The following is a 16,966-nucleotide window of genomic DNA, read 5'->3' as shown; positions in this document are numbered from 1 at the left end:
TCTTCAAAGAAAAACCAGAAAGTCCAGTTGCCTCTTGAAAAAGCACCTTTGGGACAATGGAAGAGAGTTTTTCGGCTTTCTTCCTCTCAGTGATACAGCAAATCTCTTGTAAGGAGAAAGTTCTGGGATCAATACTTGGCATCACTGATTGTTAAATGTTTTAAAGAATCAGGTAACAGGCTATTAGTAGAACCTTTCTTTGCTTGAGACCTTGGACACCTTCACTGCCAGTCAGAGGAACTGATGTGGGTGGAATCAATGGATGATGTTCTCCCCTGGGATAAGGGACTGTAAATAGTCTTCAAGGAGACAGTTTGAAATCTGAAGTCTAACAAGGTTCTTTAGGGCAATGGAAGTTATCCAAAGGTAAGGGAAACATAAACAATATTATGCCCTGGGGGGTGAACATTTGTTTGGTTCCCCTTTGAATGAGACTTCATCTAATTGCACATGTTTGAGTCAGTACATAAATTGAAGCTTAACTATCCTTCAAAATGTGCTTTTTGTCATGCAATTTTTTTAAAAAGCACATATTAAAAAAAGAGGATAGAGATGATTATTGAAAAATAATGAACAAATATACCAGGGGTGGGTTCTACTTACCTTTACTACCGGTTCGCAACGGGGCTGTGCCCGTTTCTATGCATGCATAGAAACCCCTGATGTCGTCGAGGTCAGTGGGTGGAGCCTCCCGCCAGTTTTTCTACTGGTTCTTGTGAACCAGTCCGAACTGGGGGCAATCCACCACTGAAATATACCATATAAATCGAACCAATAAAACAAACAAACAAACAAACAAACAAACAAACAAACAAACAAACAAACAAACATATTAAGGGAAATTATAAAAAAACTTAAATGGCAAATAAACAAGGGGAACAAATAAACAAATATCACGAGGAAAATTGACCTTTGAATATTATCGTTTACATTTTTTTTTTCAAGCTAGTATGGGAATGGGACCCACCAAGATTATAAGTGAAAAAGTAGGTGACAGATTCACTTTCTTCTCTCTTGTTTTATTTTTGTCAGAATAAACTGCAGAACAAAGCACTTAGGAAGTACTCTGTCTTGATACTTGGAAATGCCACAAATTTCCAGCAGGTTTCTAATCCAAAGACAGATTCTTAGCATTCCCCAGTAAAAAAAAAAAGTTTAAAAGTACAGAAAGGAAACAAAGAAGGGCCATGAATGAGGCACAGAACCAACCCCTGTTGTGAGCAACAAATGAACTGCACTTTGGAGTGATTGATGATGGAAGAAACATTAGCATTAGGAGGCGTTGTTGTGGGAGGTCAGGGTAAAACATTAGTAACTTGCACAATCTAGGCCAGTGTTTTTCATACTTGGCAACTAAGATATGTGAACTTCAACTCCCAGAATTCCTCCAACCACCATGCTGGGAATTCTGGAAGCTCTGGATGAAGTCCTGGATGGAAACTTTGAGATGAAGTCCACGTGTCTTAAAGTTGCCAAGTTTGAAAAAGAGTGATCTAGACTGATCTCAGAAGCTCTAAACAGGGTGGGCTTTAATTAAGGCTTAGATTGGGGCCACTTGGGAATTGAAGGGCGGTTTGAGACCTGAAAACTGATTAATTAGATTGGAAGTTAGACTGGTTAGACTGGAAAATGAGTACTTGGAGACTATTTGAGGATTGCATGGCTGTTAGGCTGGAAAACTGTAAACAATCCAGAAACAAGGCATTGCTAAATCACTTCTGTAATGTTAACAATCAAAGTGCACAGCCTGTCACAAAGAGTCAAACTTGACTTGAAGAAGCCCTTGTGTTCAGCTCTTGGGATAAGATTGGGAACTCGGCTCTCTTCTCCTGATATTAATATATTTAGCCTATCATGCAGAATGCAAGTGAACCCTTCCATTGGGTTGTTGTAATACAAGGGTATCAAAAATCTGGCCCGTGATAGGCCCAGAGTTGTCTCGTGGAGCCATCTCAGAGATGGTGAAGGACTGGCCCATGCCGCCCTGGCTCACCCCGGCCCCAACTACCCAGTTGGCCGTGATGACCAGGCCATGCCACCCTGGCCCCCCAAGGATAAGCAAATCCTGATACTGCCTGCGATGGAATCGAGTTTGACACCCCTGTCATAGTAAATGAAGCAAGAAAGGGAAGGCAGAGGGGAAAGAAGACAAACATATTCTTTCCTGGGCTGCATCCCAGTGAGATAAACATGTAATAAGAGCTAAGAATAGGACTCCCAACCAACATTCAGCACAGGAAAAAGAGATGCAACATTTATTAAAATGTCAAACTGAAAACAAGTAGGGTATTTCCCACTATCAAGACAAACCAGAAACAGCTGGGCTAACTTAAAAATGGTTGTTATCTCAGCAGGCGCAGAAGGAAGAGGATGCATGTTAAAATAAAAGGTGGTTGTTTTCAGAAGCACATCTTTAATTTTTACTGTAAAAGAGCTTCATCACTTAATAAATTACTAGGTGGTGAGTTTTCCCTATCCTGTTTACATTTTACGTTAAAAGACAAATTCCTTGTGTGTCCAATCACACTTGGCCAATAAAGAATTCTGTTCTGTTCTGTTCTATTCTAATGATGAGGTGAAATACCAAGTAGCTACTTGTATGCTATCATGAAAAAACAACTTTTTTCTTCAGCCAGTAAGCAATAGAATTGTGCAATGCTTTGGCTTCAAAGGGAAAAATCTAGTTTGGAGTACAATATGTACACAAACATTTGTAACAGCATTTGTCAGAAACATCTTAAAGGAATTCTGTGTTTTTCTGTGCTTGTGTGATTTTTTTTTCTGCAGCTGCTGTGCAGTCCCAGGAAAAAGATGTGTCCAGGTGAGCATGAAATTCACCGCTTATATGCCGAGACAGAATGTCCTCCATATGCAATAAATTAGAAAATTCCTAGTAGAAGCCAATACCTGACCAACAGGATAGGTGTAGGGATTATACAGGCTCTGGCAAGATGAGCACATGGAAAATATAATTTTGAGATAATTGATTGAAAACATTTCCCCTCCAAAAACAAAAGGTTGCTGATTAATTGCTGAAAATTAAATAAAAATCCAGTTCACTGGTTTCATCAAGGATAAGGCAAAAAACATTATGGAACAATTTCCATACCTGGCTAGAAGTTAACCTGGTCAGTCTGCCTTTTCAGCACGTTTAGGGTTCACCCACTCTCCCCCTTCCTGTCTTTGCTTTGAGATGGGCTACTCACCATTTATGGGGGACAGGCTCTCTGGCAATGGAGCCTTCATCTTGGATGCAGCCTGACATTCATGGAGCAACGGTAAGAGCCCTTGATCATATTTTGCATTCTAAACCCAAGAACAGAGGGCTTTCTAAGGTACCTGCATTTTTAAAGTTGGATAAATTCATATTTATACTATCTATGGTAATGATTTTTTTTGTCTTTAATTTAATACAGGTAGCCCTTGAGTTAGAACTGTAATGGAGCCTGCCCATTATTTTTGTAAATTCATAAACCCGATTTTCCATTTTTTGTGTACGGACCCATTGTTCTCTATGGTATAATTTTGCTGAGAACTATAAGAAAGGTTTGGTTTTTGCAAAACTGTTGTAAAATGCAATTACATAAATGCAGGATGCTGCAAACAGCCGCAAATACAAGTGCCCAAAGTGAGGTCATGTGACCGCACGGGGTGGTGGGGTGTAACCGTTGGATTTACAGTTCTAGATCTTTTTCAGGTAGATTGTCACTTCGAATGACCGTTAAGCGCTTGGTCTTAAGTTGAGGACTACCTTAACGTAATTAGGGCAGAATGCATGTATTTCTGGATACTATTGTTTTTTTTGAACTTAGCGCTTCAACTGTTTGAGATTTTGGTATTTAAGAATTTTTTTTTTTATTGCATTGCAGAAATGAATTGCTATTATTGTTCTCTGAATCAACCCATAAACTTGCTTACATTTTATTTACCCGGGGAAGAAAAAGGACAAAGCTGACAAATTGTGCTCTTTAACCATATCTGTGCTTCCAGTCAGCAGCAATCACTCCAACAGTTGAATGACTAAATAGTGGGTGAACAAAGGCACACACATACCCTGTTTTATTCCAATTTCTATAGCAGGCTCTGTAAATCAGACACCCATCCACCCTCACTGGCATTTGGAAACAATTACTGAAAAACTCTGTTATACAAGAATAGTTTTTTTTTCTTTCCTAGGGAGAGTTTACAATTTTTGGGTCAATAAATCTCCCCAATCTCTTGTGCCCATCTGCAAAAGTGCTCTTTGTTAACATTCCAATAGTGTAACATCCAGGCCAAACTAGAGCAACAAGAAATGGATAACTCCAAATTCACAGTGGTTCTGCTAGGGAACAGGTCAACTTAATTAATTAAAAGAAACTGAGAATGATTAATCTCAAAGAAGATTCTCCTCTGACACAGTGCTTATTCCTTCAAACAAATCATCCATATTCTCTACATGTTCATGTCCCTCAGCAGTGCTCTGAAAAACTGCTAATCAAATGACATACTACTTTGGTTTTGGATAACTATTCATATAAGTCTAACAAACAAGGAATTATGGTTGTACTTTTGTTTCAGAGAACAAGATCTCAAGATATTTGGAACTCTTCATTATGCAACGTAGAGAATGTATAGGTAAAGGTAAAGGTTCCCCTCACGCATATGTCTAGTTGTTCCTGACTCTAGGGGGCAGTGCTCATCTCCGTTTCAAAGCCGAAGAGCCAGTGCTGTCCGAAGAAGTCTCCGTGGTCATGTGGCCGGCATGACAAAACACCAAAGGTGCACAGACCGCTGTTACCATCCCACCAAAGGTGGTCCCTGTTTTTCTACTTGCATTTTTATGTGCTTTTGAACTGCTAGGTTGGCAGAAGCTGGGACAAGTAACAGGAGCTCATCCCATTACACGGTACTAGGGATTCAAACCGCTGAACTTCCGACCTTTCAATCGACAAGCTCAGCATCTTAGCCACTGAACCACTTAAAGAATGTATACGAGAGCTGTTTGTCAAGGTATGGGACTGCCATGGAAGACAGAGGGGCCTCTTTTATTGTAGAGATTCATCATCAAATACAATTGCAAGAGTCCCGAACAAAGCAGAAGATCAGCCTATGTAAGTTTTCAAGTTTAAACATCTTATCCTTATTGCCTAAATAGGCAATAAATAGTTTTATGGATTGATTAGATTTACAGGCTGCCTAGCTTCATTGTCACTCTGGTTGGTGTATAATATAAAAACAATGTATAAAATTCAGACTAAAAGAATATAAAACAAATGTCCAGAGAAAAACAGCACAGGTTCTAGTAAATCAGTCATCGTACATGGGGGTCTATCACAAGACCTGGAACAACTGCCAAGTTTTAAGGGTTCATTTAACAAAGGCCAAAGTTAAGGCCATTTGACTCTCTGGAAGATGCTATTCCAGGGGGCAGCCATGAAGGCAAATAAGGTTCATCTGGTGACTGCTTCATCAATGGGACTTGAAGCATGCCAACTCTGTCCCACTGGAATATGTAGCTCCAGTATGTTGCGGAGCAGGGGTCTCCAACTTTCGCAACTTTAAGACTTGTGGACTTTAACTTTCAGAGTTCCTCAGCCAGTTTTGCTGGCTGAAGAACTCTAGGAGTTGAAGTCCACAAATCTTAAAGTTGCCAAGGTTGGAGACCTCTGTTGTGGAGTGTAGCTTCTCTTTGTTTTCATTTAATGAAACCATTCAGAAACCATTCAGCAGTGAACCTCAACCATGGAATTTCATGGGTTGGAATCAGTAGTGTGAAAAGGCACACCCTCTCTTTGAGCTTGTCTCAAGAGACTCATTCCAGAAATTCCAATATTGCACAGGAGAAAACCTCTTCAAATTAACAGATATCAAGAAAACTCTTGATCTTCTGGGAGTGGAATTTAGTTCGTCTAGCATGTTGCCTCTTTAGACCTCAGAACCAAAATCTTTCTAGGTTCTGGGAATGTCCTCTTGAGTTGGGTTTCACAGTCTGAAAGAGTAATTGGATTCATTGATCAGCTGGGACCAGGGCAGACACAGGAGGAATATGGCAATGCCTACCCTCTGAACTAGGCCCATGTGGGCCCAGCCCAGAGATGAGACAGTGAGATTCAATCAAGTCAAATCCTTTTTATTTGCTTATACCTAACAAGACAGAATCTTGCCAAATTAAAGCTATAATTTTCTAAGATACTAGATATAACCTGAGATATTGTAAAATGTGGTTACCCTGAATTTCTTCTCTCCCTCCAGCCTCCAGTTCTGGACTACACAGTCCAGTTTTTGTTAGTTGCGAAGTCATGTCCGACCCATTGCGACCCCATGGACAACGTTCCTCCAGGCCTTCCTGTCCTCTACCATCCTCTGGAGTCCATTTAAGCTCATGCCTACTGCTTCAGTGACTCCATCCAGCTACCTCATTCTCTGTCATCCCTTTCTTCTTTTGCCCTCAATCTTTCCCAGCATTAGGTTCTCCTCCTTCCTTCTCATCAGGTGGCCAAAGTATTTGAGTTTCATCTTCAGGATCTGGCCTTCTAAAGAGCAATCAGGGTTGATCTCTTCTAGGACTGACCGGTTTGATCGTCTTGCAGTCCAAGGGACTCACAGGAGCCTTCTCCAGCACCATATTTCAAAGGCCTCAATTTTTTGGCGCTCAGCCTTTCTTATGGTCCAACTTTCACAGCCATACATTGCACCTGGGAAAACCATAGCCTTGACTATACGCACTTTTGTTGGCAGGGTGATGCTTTTTAGTATGTTGTCTAGATTTGCCATAGCTTTCCTTCCCAGGAGCAAGCGTCTTTTAATTTCTTGGCTGCAGTCCCCATCTGTGGTGATATTGAGCCCAGAATACAGTCTTTACAGTCTCTTAATCTGGGTTTCTTTCTGGGAAAGCTCTGATTTGGTCAAATCCTCCCTCTCTGCTGCTTCAGGTACACATTCTATCACTCCATCTCCTAGGGGATTGTGGCTTCAGGAATCCTAACTCTAGGTCAGCCAAAAAACTCTAGCTAGTAGCTTTGGATAAGGATCCCCTACTTTTCTTGCTCTCCTATTAGGAACTTCTGGAGGCACCATGCAGTGTCAATCCTTGAGAACCAGGAGTGTAAAATGGACAGATATGGCATTTTTTATCCTTCTCACTCTCCTCCTGCCAAATTAATGTATTGCCTTTCTTTACACATAGGCTGACTACTCAGACCTCTTTCTCTTCCCTGTCCTTTTTCTCTCATTCCTTTCCTGCTCTGTCTGTTACATACAGGTGTTTTTTCAGTTTTCTTTGCATTCTTCTCTTGTTTGAACTCCTGTGTCCCAAAAGTAAGGCATGCATACCGGGACTTCTCTGTGCTTATCAAAAATGCATGCTCTCTCTCCCGCTCTTAGGTACAGAAAATAGTTTGTACAGAACATATATGGGATTCACTCTCTTCCTTAAAAACTGTACATGTTACATGCGGTTGCTAGACCTCAGGGGCGGCTGTTCACTGCTATACTTTTCCTCCTATTTAATTGCTGTTTCCCCAGCAATTGCTGCATTCTCCTTCATTGCCGTTTCCTTAGTAAAACCTGAGTTTTCAAAGGCATGTATGATTGCTACTTTTATATTTTACATTTCTAAACTGCCCATATCCTTAAGAGGGGGATTCTTTGTGGTCCATATTTGCACAGTTTTAATAACTGTTTTTTTTTAAAGTCTTATGAAGTCTTATGAAAAGTCTTGTGAATTGGTCACTGCTGAACAGTCCCTGAGGAACAATTTGGGGCTGATTCGGGGTGAAATCCAGCAGGTTCTGGAGAACCGGTAGCGGAAAGTTTGAGCAGTTCGGAGAACCAGCAAATACCACCTCTGGCTGGCCTCAAAGTGGGGAGGGAATAAGGATTTTGCAGTATCCTTCCCCTGCCATGCCCACGAAGCCACGCCCATGAAGCCACACCACGCCTATGAAGCCACGCCCAAAGAACCGGTAGTAAAAAAATTTGGACTTCACCACTGGGCTGATTTCAATCTGAATATGAATCAGCAATGTGACAGGATTGAAAAAAGGCAAACGTAATTTTAGGCTGCATCAACAGAAGTATAGTTTTCAAACCATATGAACAAACAATGCTAATGTATGCTTTAATAGCCAGATCCCATTTAAGTAATGTGTTCAGTTCAGAGCACCTCAATTTAAGAAAAAGTCAGTCAGACTGGAATGGGTTCATAAAAGAGCAATGAGAACATCAAGATTAGAAACTAAGGTCATTTGTGATTTATAACATCTTCTGGAGTCATCCAGCCGTAATTTTGCCAGCATAATAATGTGAGCCGGCTTTATACTGCTTCAATGATGCCTGGGTGATGCTATATGTCACTACTGTGGAAATGATCCAAGGGCAGGTTGAGGAAAACTGGGTACATTTAAGTCTTAAAAAAAGATCAGGTGAAAAGAAATATCTTCATACAGAAGAAAGATGTGGAACAATGGAGTCAAGATATAAGAAGAGAGATTCCAGCTGAATGTTAAAAAGACTTTCTAACAATAAGAGAAATTAAACTTGAGAAATGTGTGGGCTCTCCTTCTTGTCATGTCTTAATTTAGTTTAGTTTACTTTATTGTCACTGCACATGGTACAACGAAATTAAATGCCGTCTTCAGTGTACATTATAATTATAAAAATAAAAACACAAATATACATCCTTTACATTCTAAGCGGAGTAGATAGTTTCCTCTACACTCCTGCACTGAGCAAAAGTTGTATTTTGTGGCCAAGGTGACCCCTTTCAATTCCAATCTCCTCTGGATGCTGCACTCACCAAGAAAGGCAAAAACAAACAAAAATAACCACCACACAATTATCCAATTTCTTAGACTTCTACCAACTACAATATGAAGACTTTTCTTTCACAACTGGGTCAGGTTAATAGAGCATCCTGAACATTTGTTTCCAACATCACCATGACTGAAATCACAGCCAGCTGCATTTTGATTCTTTCAATTTGTGTTGCTCTGTCTGGATTTATATTTTTAAGAGAAAAAATAGCGGTAATAAACAATACACTAATCATGTTTGGAAAAAGTAAACGTCATCACAAAAATTATTTGGATTGTATTTCGTGTTTAAATAAAGTGCAACTTGGTACATGCATTAAAAGATCAAATTAGAAGAAAAGTAAACTGAAAGAGGATCTGGGCTTTTATTTAGGATATAAATGTGCAGAATGAAGAAAAGATGACTGTGATCAGCCAAAATGGGGAAAAAAGAGCTCACCTTCTCAGATTACATATGCATTCACTGCAAAGAAATTGCTCGACTGAGAAAGATGGCTTGCTATCTAAGGGAGATGGTTCTGTTAATTATAATAAAGTATTATTGTCCATATTGCAGTAATTTTTAAAGTGGACAATATCAGGGGTGGGTTCTACTTCCCTTCCCTTCCCTTCCCTTCCCTTCCCTTCCCTTCCCTTCCCTTCCCTTCCCTTCCCTTATTTGCGCACAACGGGAGTGTGCAAATCATCATTTATGACATCCAGGCGGGTGGGTGGTTCCTCCCACTGCTTTTATGAGCTGAGGTGGCGCAGTGGTTAGAGTGCAGTACTGTAACTACTTCAGCTGACTGCTAATTCAGCAGATCAGTGGATCAAATCTCACCAGCTCAAGGTTGACTCAGCCTTCCATCCTTCCGAGGTGGGTAAAATGAGGACCCAGATTGTTGGGGGCAATATGCTATTTAGTATACTGTCTTTGGTGTAAGCCGCCCAGAGTCCTCGGAGAGTGGGCGGCATAGAAATATGACTAATAAAAATTATTATTATTATTATTATTATTATTATTATTATTATTATTATTATTATTTTACTACCGGTTCTAAAGAACTGTACAGAACTGGGAGCAATCCACCACTGGAAAATATGCCTGAACAATAGTGTCTGTCTCTGTTTTTTTGGAAACAAAGTCATAAAATTGGGTCTGGTTATGTGGATGCCTTGACCTACAATCATGATGATGATGATTTAGCATTATTTTAACTATTACTATTTTTATTTATTATAAGTTTACTCTCCTGATTGGTACAAAAAGCAGCAGTTTGGGTGGTTGTGGGCATGTCTTGATATGCTCATGCAAGCTTCCATGTGTGTTTCAAGGTGCTGGGTATTACCTCTGAAGGTACAACTTCATGACATAGAACTGGGTTACTTGAGGGACCACTTTCCCTCACGAACATGCTCTACAAGCTCCCGAAGGGTTTACTCCAGGTTCCTTTTTAAAAATCTTGGCATTTTATGAAACCTAGGAAGTGTGTCTTTTCTTTGGTTTCCCCTGTTCTGAGGGGTCTTTGGTGCTTTCTGAGCTTGGTTGTTTCCTTGCAGATGTTTCGTGCTCTGCTGATGTTATGTAATGTGGATAATGAAATGTCTGCAAGAAAACTTCCAAGCTCAAAGAGCACCAAGGACCACTCATTTCAACCGTGAGCTACAAATTTTCTCCTTTATTGGTTTCCTTGTTCTCTAGAACATCTGGATTCTTGATGAATGTATCTTTTATTTTATGTACACTGAGAGCATATGCACCAAGACAAATTCCTTGTGTGTCCAATCACACTTGGCCAATAAAAATTCTATCCAATTCTATAAGAGAAGGGGGAATGTTAGTGTAGACACTTTCATATAATAAAATAAAGTAACAATAAGAGAAAACATGGAAACATGGAATAGAATGCATTCTCCCTGTTATACAACAGGATCCAATTCACTTAAGGAAACCCTTAAGACTTAGCTATTAGAGACAGTTGGTTGGGAGTTCCCACCTAAAGATTGTTTTCTTGTGCGTTTGGCCATCATTTTATATTTTGAATTTACATTTTGCATTTTTTTTTCTTCTTTCTTTAGTTTATTTTTATGCTGTATACTTCCTAGAGTCAAGTTATTTTTGTTCGGTGATTTTATAAATCTCATAAACAAACAAACCAAAGTTTTCTGGGAAAGTAGAAGTCTGCTTAAAAACATTAAAATCTGAAAAGCAACAAATAAATTAAGTGAAATATTAATTATTAATTAATGCCTAGTCCCTAATGAGCTGTAAACACAATACAATTGACATTTATTTATTTATTTATTGGTTCAATTTATATGCCACCCTTTTCTGGAGACTCAGGGTGGCTTACAATGCGTTAAGCAATAGCCTTCATACTTTTGTATATACCTGCTTAGTAGGGCTTTCACACACCCCTCCCCAAAAGCGGTGTTCTTTTTTATACAAAGTCAGCTTATTGCCCCCACAAACCGGGTCCTCATTTTACCTACCTCAAAAGGATCGAAGGCTGAGTCAACCTTGAGCCTGGTGAGATTTGAACTTGCAGTAATTGCAGGCAGCTGGTGTTACTTAACAGTGCTTTAGTCTGCTGCGCCACCAAGGCTCTTACATGGAAGATAACAGCCCTGAACGGATCTTGATTAATCTCAAAAGAGCTAATTAATGTCTGACCTAATTAGTATTTTACTGGCAGCAAGAGCACCCATTTGGGGTGGGGACATATAAACAAAGTCAAGATGGCAGTACTGATCACCAGTGGTGAGTTTCAAATTTTTTTACTACTGGTCTTCTGGGTGTGGCTTGGTGGGTGTGGCATGACTTGGTGGGTGTGGCAGGAGAAGGATACTGTAAAATCTCCATTCCCACCCCACTCCAGGGGAAGGTAACTGCAAAATCTCCATTTCCTCCCAATCAACTGGGACTTGGGAGGCAGAGAATAGATTGGGGCGGGGCCAGCCAGAATTTTTACTATCGGTTCTCCGAACTACTCAAAATTTCCGCTACCGGTTCTCCAGAACTGGTCAAAACCTTCTGAAACCCATCTCTGCTGATCACCTGATTTAAACCCCTCCACTTTAAAGGTGTATTGCCATTTTGACTTTTTGACTTGCCCCGCAAATGCCATTGATAGCTGTACAGAAAATTGATAGATTAGATAGGAAAGATACAGAACCATCCAAGGAGTCAATGACAAACTCCTTGTTGTCACATATATGAAATTGCCAAGAGTTGAACTTGATACAAGGAGACATTATTTTTTGATATTATACAAAAGGAAGCAAGCTGGTTGGGTTTGCCAGAAAGAAGATGACATGTAGTCTATGTACAGAAAGTTAAAATGCAGTCCTGGACATCTCAAACACTAGGTTTGAAAAACACTTGTAGCTGGTAACCAAAAAGGCTATGTCAGAGTATGACATACTGAGCCAAGGAGGGACAACCATGACCACGGACTGCAAGTAGACCCTGATTATTTTGGCATGTGTTACTAAAGTAACAAAACCAATGATGAGGCTTGTGAGGCTTACACCAATTTCACAATCAGTATACTGTTCAGGCTCTGACAAATGGAAAAAAGGGAAATTTTTGTAATGCCCTTGGGAATCAGCTCCCAGCGACCGGTAAGATCCCACAGAGCTGGTCTCCTCTGGGTCCCATCAGCTAAACAATGCCAGCTGGCGGGCCTACGGGGGAGGGCCTTCTCTGTGGCTGCCCCAGCTCTCTGGAACCAGTTACCTCCTGAGATCTGGACCATCCCCACCCTATTGGCCTTCCGAAAAGCGGTGAAGACCTGGCTTTTCCTGCAGGCCTGGGGCCGTTGATCTCGCTGTTGCGATCTGGCGAGATCCGGCCATGAATGGGTTTTAATTGTTTTTAATGTTTTAATGTTTAATGTTTTTATATATGGTTTTTAAATACATTGTAAGCCGCCTTGAGTCTTCGGAGAAAGGTGGCATACAAGTTGAACAAATAAATAAAATAAATAAATAAAATCATCACTACATCACCAGATATTATATGCCCTGGAGCTTGAAATAATAAGAAAAAAATAATGTACCATTAAGAAGTTTCCCATCCCTTGATTAAACTGCCATTCAAGGCTATTAAACTGATATAGGGGTTAAGATGATGATTTAGGAGCAGAATTCATCTTCAGTCATGGAAACTCACCCATTCACCCAATTACTTTGGACCAGTGATGAAATTCAAATTTTTTACTACCGGTTCTGTGGGCATGGCTTGGTGGGCATGGTGTGGCTTGGTGGGCGTGGCAGGAGAAGGATACTGCAAAATCTCCATTCCCATCCTATTCCTGGGGGAAGGATATTGCAAAATCTCCTTTCCCATCCCACTCTGGGACCAGCCAGAGGTGGTATTTGCTGGTTCTCCGAACTACTCAAAATTTCTGCTACTGGTTCTCCATAACCTGTCAGAACCTGCTGGATTTCACCCCTGCTTTGGACCAGGCACTCTCCGCCCAACCTGGGGGATTGGTCTGGGGATAAAAGGAAGTGAAATCCCCAAATTAGCAGCTTTGAGCTCTTAGAAAAAGGGTAGAATATACATTTAATGAGCAATAATAAACATATGAATATAGGTTGCAGACAGGATCTAACAACAGGTGTTTATCATGTTTACTAAATGAAACTTCCCCATAAAAAGGCAGTGAACTCTGAAATGGTAGCAAGAAATGGAGGAAGACATTATTGCTCCTACTGTCTAATCCATCTGCCTCTGCCTATTACAATAGTCCTCACTTAATGTCCACAGTTAGGGCTGGAATCTCAGTCTTTGAGTGAAATTAAGTGACATGTCATATGACTGCCCACGAGACTGCTTTAGTAATGACTGCAAACCCGGCATTCCCACCTATTAAACGATCATGCAGATGGAGTCTCAGGAAAAGAGCCCAAGGCTCCTCTTGTGGGGCAGGGGAGACTTTGGAGCTGAAAATCTTACCTGGTGAAGTAGGATTTTCATCCCCAGGGAGAGACACTTGCATTGTGGCCTGTGTTGGGCATCCTAGGGCCTCTCACACCCACCTGAGCCATCCTGCACTCTTTACCTTACTATGCTGCCTCTCTGCTTGGATTTCAGCTTCCTCTTGTCTTTAGGAGCTGGTTGAAAGAGTTGTCTGCCAATGGAGTTCAACATTTCTCCAAGCATGGAAGGGAATATCTTTGGCAGGGTGCAGAACATGAGCTTCATTTCTTCACCCCATGAGAGGATGTCAGCTCTCCTCTGTGCATGGAAAATAATACCTTTGGGGGTGCAAATCTTCAGGATCTGAATTCCATTCCTTCATCCTGCTGAAGGAATTCAGCTCTGTCCATCAGGCAGCTATTTCAGCCAGCCCCCAGAGATTACAGGGAGCTATCCTGCAGGCAGCAGCAGCTTGCAACTTTTCCGGTTGGCTTCCCCACTGATATTTTGGGAAAGTCGACAGAGAAGATTGCAAATGGTGATCATGACACACTTGGCAACTGGTCATAATTGCAAAGAGGTTGCCAAGCACGCACATTGAGATCTCATCACCATAGGAGGGCACTAACATGACTTTTTATGATAGCTGGAAGTGCTTTATGGGCCACAAAGCACCCTTTCCAAGTGTGTTATAACTCTGAATGGCTGTTAAACAATTGGTCATAAATTGAGGACTATCTGTATGATTGTAATATTTTAATTCTGCTTTTCTATTTAAAAAGTACACAAAGAGCACCATTTGTGAATCTTGCTGGGTAAGAAATTCTTCAGTCAGTCTTCCCTATCTTCTAGCTGGGAATTATGGGAACCTATATATCTGGAAGACTTCAGGCCTCCACTCAGATTTATTTGTTCCCCATAACCAATACAGGGAAAGCAAGGCATTTATGAAAATCTGTGAGATGGCAGACTGATCAAATACAGAGAGTCTTTCCTTGAAGAAGGAATTGTGAATAGGGTGATTGGAGGAAAATGAAACTGCAAAATGAACAATACAAAAAAAAAATAGCCTTCACAGACAGCTGTGGTTGATAACACAAACATGCTTACACTGTGTAAGCCACAGAAGACAATGAAGGAGCAAACCACTCGCTCAGGAGCAAACTCCATTGTGCTCACCGGGAATAAACTTCCACTGGAATGTGAGATTCCAAAAAACAATACACCATTAACCCTCCCTATTGCAGTTCAAGGCAGAAGAGCTGGAGGAAACATGACAGCATTGAACTTTTCATGGCTAGCAACTTCCTTCTCTTCATTATTATAAAATGTTTTTAAAGTAAGCAATGGCCTCGGGAATTAGTTTCAGTTAAAATATGGGATGAAAATATATCATTTCCAGGGGCTGAACATTTTCAAGAATTGCCATTAAAACAAATGGGAAAAATTCTTTGTCATCAGATGCTTTGGGCTTTAATCCATGAAATTTTGTGCTGTAATAAGTTGTTTTTAAGGCGCACAACATTCTTGGTGCTTTAAATTCCATTAATAACTCTCAGTGACATCTGCAATCTGTGCTAATGTGATGATATGCAGATCGAATGGTTATGTAGCACTTAAGAGTACTTCCCTAATTGGATGGCCATGGCTAGTAGTCTGGAAGTAAACTTTTCGTGCTTGTCAAGTAGGGAAAAGGTATTGGTATCACCAGAGACAGAAGAAAAACTCCCCAAAACTTGACAGCTGGCAAACAACACACCCAACCTGCAAATTCAAAGGCGGCTTCAAAGCCTAACTTTCCTTCTTCATGTTTGCATAATCTACCCTGGAGGGAAAGAAAGGCAGGATGGTTGCAGTTTTAAGGAGGAGCAAAAATTGGGGAATGAAATTGAACTGGAATTGAAATGAAAGTGGAAATTGGAAGCACATGCATATAAAGCAGGATTCAGTGTGTGGGGAGGAAAGCGCATTATACTTATTCATTGACTCTGTGTACACAAAATTACACCTTTGTGCCCATTTTAATGAACTTGAAGCAACTACCACCAACTGATTTTGCAGACATTGTCACTTAGCAACCATGGAACACCAGCCAGTTCCATTCAGCCGCACATAAAAAGAGCAGAATATGGTACACTGTTGTTAGCTTTTTTAGTTCCCTTGCTCTGCCTGAAAGCCTGTCAAAAACCTTTCCCAACCTTGGTGCCCGTCAGGGAAATTGGACTACGCTCCCATAACCCGTAAGCCGGTGTGGTCAAATAGCTGGGGATTTCAGAAGCGCATCTGGAGTACAAGCACATCTGGAGTACAAGCACCAGTCTGGGACCCATGTTATGGCTACCCAGCCATAACAGAAGGCACAGTAGGAAGGCTGCGGCGGGCTGAGGGGAGGCAGGAGGAGGGAATCAAACTTTCCACTATTGCCCAAAGCCCGAAAGCCTTGAAGAAGAATGGAGAGAAAGAATGAAGACAGTGAGGCATCTCAAAAATAAATAAATAAATAAAAAATGCTCCCAATCTTAAAACTGCTTTGTGACACTTCGCGACGCTACAAAAGTTTTGATTTGGGGGAAGCAAACTAGAAACATCGCCCAGTATATCGTTAGAAGCAGCAGCAGCAGAACATTCTTGCTCCCACAGTAGCCCCAAATTTCTCTCTCTCTCTCTCTCTCTCCTTCCCTCCCTCCCTCCCTCCCCCCCCCCTCCCTCCCCCCCCCATTTGATTCCCTCGGCAGCTCCTGATAACCTTGCGGGTCCCCTCCTTACCCGGCGCTTCTCTTCTTTTTTCCCCCAACCTTCGCTCCTTCTTTTTTCTCCACGGCCCGCCGCTTCCAGTCCCGGCTCACCAGACAGGCATCCCTTCGTGGCCAAACCTCTCCCTTTGGCTCCGAGGACAGAGGCGGAAAAGAAACCCGATCGGTTTAGCACAGACGGGCGCGGGCTGCTCAGGACAGAGACGCTCCCGACCGCGCCTGCCTGCCTGCTCTTCCCAACCCCGAAGGAGAAGGCGCACTGGCGCTAGAAAGTGGAAGGAAGCCCAGAAGACAGCCCTGCCTGCGCTCCCACGTGGAAGGCGTGGGGGGGAAAAACGGGAAGGGCGCCGGGTTGAATCTCACGCGGGGCGGAGCCGGCATTGCCGTCCCGTTTGGCTGTTACGCCGCGTGATCCAGCGTTTTCTGGGGAGGGGAAAGCCGCGATCCTACGCCCCGCTGTCCCGGGAAGGATACATCTTCCGCCTCTCTTTGCGTTGCGAGAGACTTCGCAC

The 16,966-nt window shown here is 41.6% G+C and overlaps 1 protein-coding gene across 1 annotated transcript in view; it reads right to left on the bottom strand.

Annotated features, from left to right (window-relative positions):
* The window catches only part of INF2 (inverted formin 2), a 46,063-nt gene extending 29,377 nt beyond the window's left edge, over positions 1 to 16,686 (bottom strand). The window contains exon 1 of the mRNA XM_070931584.1: positions 16,468 to 16,686. The gene's annotated coding sequence lies outside the window, so the exon portion shown is untranslated. The remainder of the gene's footprint in view (positions 1 to 16,467) is intronic.
* Positions 16,687 to 16,966: the final 280 nt, after the last annotated feature.

Source organism: Pituophis catenifer, unplaced genomic scaffold (assembly GCF_029215685.1).
Source record: "Pituophis catenifer annectens isolate HBS135680 unplaced genomic scaffold, rPitCat1.0.hap2 SCAF_1, whole genome shotgun sequence".
In the NCBI taxonomy this organism is placed as follows: domain Eukaryota; kingdom Metazoa; phylum Chordata; class Lepidosauria; order Squamata; family Colubridae; genus Pituophis; species Pituophis catenifer.
This window is presented reverse-complemented; position numbering and strand designations above follow the sequence as displayed.